This window comes from Castanea sativa, chromosome 11 (genome assembly GCF_040712315.1).
Source record: "Castanea sativa cultivar Marrone di Chiusa Pesio chromosome 11, ASM4071231v1".
Classification (NCBI taxonomy): Eukaryota; Viridiplantae; Streptophyta; class Magnoliopsida; order Fagales; family Fagaceae; genus Castanea; species Castanea sativa.
This window is the reverse complement of record NC_134023.1, coordinates 46591660-46598953: the sequence shown is the minus strand read 5'-3', so window position 1 is coordinate 46598953 and position 7294 is coordinate 46591660. Positions and strand designations below refer to the sequence as shown.

At 30.8% G+C, this 7294-nt stretch overlaps 1 pseudogene; it reads right to left on the bottom strand.

Annotated features, from left to right (window-relative positions):
• Positions 1-3900: 3900 nt before the first annotated feature.
• Positions 3901-6192, bottom strand: LOC142616597 (F-box/kelch-repeat protein At3g23880-like; annotated as a pseudogene).
• Positions 6193-7294: the final 1102 nt, after the last annotated feature.

The window sequence follows — 7294 nt, the reverse complement described above, 5'->3', positions numbered from 1 at the left end:
TATTTGATTTTTTTAAAGAGTGGTATTATTTTACTAGTAAACTATTGGTTGGGGTGAGTTACCAAAATTTGAAGTAAAGAGAAGGCATTGGTTGAGCTTATTGTTTTTTTAGAGATAGTTTTAACATATGACGTTTGCTCTTGATAATTGTCAAGAGACTTTATCAGTGTAACTAATTGGAACTCATTGGTTGAACTTATTGTGAATGCTCTACTTAACATCTTGGAGATTTTAACAGTTTCTTAGTACTGTTTAATTCAAATGAGAAACTCAATATTTTTTTCACTAATATTTAAGAATTTACTCATAAAATAATATTACAAGAATGTTAAGTGTTACGCTTAAAACTTCAGTTAGTTTTCGAATTTTACTAAAAGGACTTGGCATGGGTCTAGTACCTCTAGTGTACTTGACTGGTTTATATGGCCAAATGTGTCATCATCTCAACAAATCCAATGCATTGGAGTACTAAACCTAATCTCCTTGCTTACTAAATAACAATTGGTGGTTCTTTATGCTACTAGTTGAAAATAAAAACCTAATCTCTTCATGGCCAGAAGATAAAGGCATGAATAATACTACTAGTTGAAAATAAAAAACCTAGAAGTATATATTGACTTATTTCTAGCACAATCAATAACTTTTATTTTTAACTAGTCGCAAACCCTTGCATTGCGCATGATAATTTCTTTAAATAAAATACTATTTTAGTTCCTAGACTTTATAAAGAGTTTTTTTTTTTAAAATAGTTTTATCATATTTTTCATAATCTTGTCTATAACGTTTTTTTACCATTATCATATATTTCTTAGTTGATGATTTGTATAACATTGACATTTTTAAATAAGAGGTAGAACTATTCCTTAAATTTTTTTAAGTCATGGTGTATGAAGATTATGATTATATATATATAATTTCACTAGTTAGAGTTTGATTAGTTTTAAGTTTAAATTTTGTATTATTATATTTAATTGTTGAATACTTATTTAATTAAGTGAACATAGTGGTTGATTTTATTGCACTATAAAGTTTTCAATGTCCTCTGTATAGCCATCTCTATTTTATTTCTTACTCCTCTTTACCACCTTTTTATTTTCCAAATAGTGGTTATTAATTGACGTTTGATTTCATTTTTTTTTTCTTCCTTCATTTATTCTTTATTACTTTATATGTTCCCTCGCTAGTTGTAAATTTTATGGTTATCAATAAGAAATAGATATCATGGATGGCTTAAATAGTTATAGATGTAGTTACGTTAGTGGAATGTCAACTGTGTTTTTTTTCTTCTAAATTTTCAAGGAAATACGAAAGACATTTATCTAGTTTGATCTCAATCAATTAAGATATCCATAATATATTAACAGAAGTAATAATGAGCCTTAAATTTTTTTAATGTATGACGTGGTTAGGTTAGTGATATGTCAAAGGTTTTATAAAAAAAAAATTAAAAATAACTCCAAGGAAATGTAAAAGGTCTTTTTTTGGAAAAGAAATTGTGACCTTTTGAATTGTAAAAATATGATTGTTTTAATTACCTTGTTTATAGATTTCATTATAAAGTTATAAACATCTAAATTAAAGTAGATGAATATATAAATACAAAATTATATGTAAAGTTACAACCACACAAGATAAATATGTATATATATATATATATATATACTTTTTTTTTTATTCATGAATCATTATTTCATTGTTTACTTATAAATATCCAAATTAAATTTTTTTTAACAAAATATCTAAATTAATATAGATGAATATGTAAATGTAAAATTATATAAAAAGTTAAAACTACCCAAGATGAACGTTTAAATACTTATACGTAAATGTGCGTTTTTGAAAGACTAAAAGTATACACAATTGCTTTAGCTGAAACTATATAACTATGCAAATATTGTTGCAAGTGGTTCCATCATTTGCAAATTATCAAGTTTAGTGGCCTTACAAAACAAATATTTCATTTTGCAAAAAACTTTACATGACCTCATCTTTTGTGACAACTTTTTTTTTCTTTTTGCCAAAACAAGTTAAGAATATTAAGACTTAAGTTAACTCATGTGGTAGTTGTAAAACACGTCAATGATATGAAAAATAGAAAGGTTTAAATATTTAAAAAAAAAAACATTTTTAGTAGATTGTAATATAAAACATTTTTTTCTCAATATTTTATGTAACTTTTTTCATAAGATCAATATTGTTGGCATCCTTTAAAGATGATACATAATATTTTGAGAAGAAGAAGAAGAAGCAAAGATGATGCTAACATATAATATAAAATTATTAAGTTTGCATGATTTAAATTTGTGGCAAAAAAATATTAGTGTATCTATGATAAAAGTTTTTATCTAAATGATATATAATAGTTCATATTTTTTTAAACTTGATTCAAAAAGTTCATTCTCAATAGCCTTTTAAGTCTACAAATTGCTCAATCAATGGGCCTAGAGACATTCAAAGGGTACTATCTAAATTATAAATTATATCACCAATTATCACACAAATATATTGATCTGTGTTGCATAATTTAATAGTATGGAGGATGTGACTGGATTTAAATATTGAATGAAATAAGATGAGAGGAAAAAGGAGTAACAATAAAATATATAACAATAAACATCAAATTATCCAAGTCATTCTATGTAATATAACAACATTATATTATTATATACTATATGTATAATGCAGTAGGATAATATTTAATTAAAGGGAATATAAAAGATAACAACTTAAAACACAAAACTAAATTGCATCAACCCAAAGTAGAATTCTAATTAACACAAAAATTCATCAACCTAAAGAATTGATGCAATAAAAATAAAATAATAAAAATCAAACAAAAAGTGAAAAACAAAGAGAGAGAGAGAGAGAGAGAGAGAGAGAGAGAGAGAGAAGTAACCTTTTTGTGTGAGAAAACTATGCATAGAATGAAAAAGAAAATGTCAAATTTATAGTAAGATGTTGAAAATAAGAAAAGTCAAAATAAAAGAAGATAAAAAGGTAGAGAAAAAATAATATTAAAATAGAAAGTAGTGGGGAGATGAAGAGGTAAAAAAGAGGGAGAGTTTTGGAAAGTTAATAATAAAAATAATGGTTAAAAGATATTTTAATTTTTAAATAATGGAGTTTTTAAGTCATCTTAAATGAGAAAATGTTTTTAAAAAATATATAAGAAAAATTGGAAACAAAAAATTATGACATGACTGCAGATATGGCTCAATGTAAGCGTAGCAATATTAAATGTTACGCTTCAGTTTTTAGTAATATATATAAATATAGATTGGGAATTTGTTTGAACTGTTGATTGGCCTCTGTTGTCACAAAAATGTTGTTAGTTTCATCACTTTCTTGTATCTCAATGAATACCATGTGTTTTTTTGAAACACCTCTTGGACTTGGAAAGGAACTTTTATTTTTAACCTAATAATTTTGTCAAGAAAAAAATTATAAGGAAAAGAAATTAATTGTCATCTCAATCATTGATTCTCATAATCTGAACACACTAATTGATTCCCATTATCTCTGGCAATAAATATGTGATTCAGCCACCAAAGTAGGAGGGGGAAAACAATTGCAACTCCAAGCCCAAAGGCTTAAGCCAAATTTCCCAAATCTTCCAACTACCAACATAGACTCCATGTCAAACAGAGACAATCACTGTGATCAGAGCAGGGGGTGAACACTAGGCGATCTTGCTATAAAAAACAGAGTAATCAGTAGACCCTGAAGCTTATCTGCACATAACAGCATTCAAACTTGTTTCCCTCTAGTATTTGATAACCCATTCCACAAGAATTATGGGATGTTATAAATACAACAACAATCAAATGAAACAAATTGATAATGGTCTCATTTCTATTCCTGCAAAATAAAATTTTATGAAACCAATAATGATTTCAGTTCTCAACAACATAGGTTATTTGCTCTATCAATTAACACAAGGCTTTCCACAAAAGTAGTAGCTATCGTTGGAAAATATAGAATACCAAGGTGTTTCTCATTAAAAGTTTTGGGGTCAAGTGAAGCAGTCACACAATCATTTGACCTCCATAATCCATAACAAAAACGAAGACAATTGGATTTGGACTTGAGAAGTAGAAGTTCACCATGCCAGGTGCAACTAGTGAAGCTTTCCACATTTTCCAACTACACTAAAAAAAGTTGATTTTATGATTCAGGTACACCATACTCCCCCATCACCCAAATGGAGCATAACAAATACCATATCACAAAGCTATTTCAGGGTGTATTGATGTAATGAAGGACATATTACCCTTGATCACAACTAGATGTTATCGTTCCTGGTCAATTCCATCAGGGAGTTCTAGCTATCCAAATTTATCATTAGTGACATCAAATGACAATTTTGTGTTTTGATTTAGGAACTTCCCTCCACCTTTACTAATACATGCCAACCAATGCAAAGCCCCACTAACAAATATGGCACACGAATGAGGTTGGATAGTGGAGACCACAACATTGGGTCTCAATGACATTCCAACCCTTCTCCATGAGTCCAAGCTTAATGTGTTGTATATATAGGTCTATACATGGATAAGTTGTAATAATAATATTTGAGTTTGGAGAGTATTGTTTCATGAAGTGAAAATTCAAGTTCTGAAATTTTCTAAATGAAATTAGAACTAAAGGATTTTCGATCGGCTGAAGCTCTTGCTTGATCGATTGAAATGATGAACAAGAGTCTCTAGATGATTCAATTGCTATTCGATTCCTGTTTGATCGATTGAAAAGAGCATTTGATCAATTGAAAGGAACTCTCGACCAATCAAAACTCATAAAACTGAGTTTTCTGCAAACTTTTCTGGTAACTGCTCTGAATGTTTGAAGAGGTTTCAAGAATTGTGAACAATTTTATGAAACATTTTGACTCTCCATACATGTCTTTTGATGAAATATAAGAAACACAAGAAATAGTAAGTTTGACAGAAACAAAAGAAATCCTATGTTCATTCTCCAAAATTGCTATCTGTAGAACCCAATAACTTGGTTGTATCCTAAGAACAAGTTTTCGATAACCCTTTAGCAACAACAGTGTGAGAGCAAATAGTGTCTAAGGATAACAATTTTGTGCCTTCAAGTTATCTATTTTTGTTTGTCTTTTGTGCCATCCTTGTTCTTCCTTTATTACATTGGGTGTTAATGCCAGCATAATGTATATACCTCAACTGCAACCTCAGGCTCTGTTTCTTTGTATGGACACAAACAATAGATCTTTACAACCTTGCAGTCATGGGACTGTGACTGATAAGCAAATCCAATAGCCATCCATATATATTGGCTTAAGCAAGAATCAGGAAACCATTTAAATTTTCTAATGCCGGGGTTCCACAAATATAAAACTTCAGCAAACCAAGGACTACATCCATGTTTAGCAAGACACAATAGGCCATTGCATGAACCGACTATTTTGAAAATGTATGATTGGAAAGAAAGGGGAATTGGACATGCAGAAATCCTATTAAAAGTGTGGTCACAAACAACCGTTCAGATAGGGCTTCTAGCAAAAGAAGAAGAAGGATGCGTGACATTTCTAACACCATTAGACAGTGTAAGAGATAACCATGATCATGATTGTTGTTATTGTTATTAAGGTGAGTGGAGATGAAATAGGAGCTGGCAATTAAGGAGACCCAGGATTTACAAACGCACCTGAATCTTAAGAGTGATTTGACAGGTAGCCTTGCCAAGATGATGTGTACAACGTCGCCGGGGATATGATCCTTTATCTAGGATCAAAGGCTCTCTCATTTGGGACATTTTTCCTACGGAAGAGGGAAGCGAAAAGAAGAGAGAGTTGAGTAAAGACATGAATAAGACTTTAGTCGGGTTTAACTATATAGTGTTAAAAATATTATTTTTAATGGGAATGGTATAGCTAGATGCGTTGTTTGAATCGTTACTTGACCTCTGTAGTCTTTTAAATGTCGTCTAGTCCATAGATCTCTATATATATAAAACATTTATACAAAGAATCCAAAAAGCTTACGAGCCAAATACTCAAATCAAAAAACCCAAAACCATTGCTGTCGTCCCTTTCCGCTTCAATCATATCTCACTCGAGCCAGCCCTTGTAATTAGATTTCTAATTTGGCATCCTGCTCAAGAAAGAATGGAATATGCTTAAGAGCTAACTGGCAGAGCAGTTGTAGTTGTAGGTTTCTTTGGCTGCGCCATGTGTGGTGCTTCTAGTTGGAAAGTTTGTCAAGGCCAAATCCAATGCTCGTGAAATACATGGGTGTAGGACTGATTATGTGACATACTCCCTTTCCCCAATCTCTTAAGAGTATCAAGTCACAAGTTGGGTTAGATCATAGTTCATGGGTACCCATGCCACCTCCTCCCAAAAAGTATATTACAAAAAAAATATATTATAAAGAAAGAATTATCTACATAAGTTTATTCTTAAATCTGTCACCATTGATGTCAATCACTAGTCCAACTCTTTATGCTATAAATTGATTTTGAGACTATAAAGAATGCAGGTCTTCTAGTTAGTGGTGAAGCACATGTTGCTTGAGAACAATGATTGAATTAAACTGTTAGGATTTAAATTAGGTAATATTTGTGACAATGTCATCTGAGTCAAGGATGCATTTCTTGAATAATTTGTGAAGAAAATCAAAGAATTGGTGCATGAAGAATCTGGCTCAAGCAAACTAGTCAATAGTTGTTTCTTCATCAACCTAAGATTTTACTCCCTTCTCGCCTTTGGCCTGCTCAAGAAAAACCCCAGCTAAAGCAAGATCATCAGGATTTGTTTTCTTAATTGCAAATCGAGCAGAGGAAGCATAAAAATTTTCCCTGATAATTGGGGCTGAGAATCAAGGTTGAAGTATGGGTCAAAAGCTAAGAAGAATATTCACAGAGAGCAACTTTTTTCGTAAGGCTCCCTTTCTAAATGGGTAGAACAGATTAAGCTGGCTTTGGGTTTTAGTTTTGGAGAGCACTTTTTCTTTAGAGGAGAATGCAAACTCAGTTTTTGGGGCAATGCACATTTGAATAGATCCAGATGTATATTTTAGTAAACGTTTGAGAAAAGTGCGACACTTAATAGTTGTATTTGATATAGGATAGAGATATCTGGCATAAGCTGATTGCAGGATGCAGAATGCTACTATGGAAGTGATGTTATAGATTCATAAGTTAACGAGACGGTAACCATGTAATGAGAGGATGGTATTTTAAATATCAAGATAGGAACTTCTGCATCTACCTTCTATAACCTGAGCTTGTAAAGTAGTAAGAGATTCAGGAATGAATTTCCATTAAAGAAATT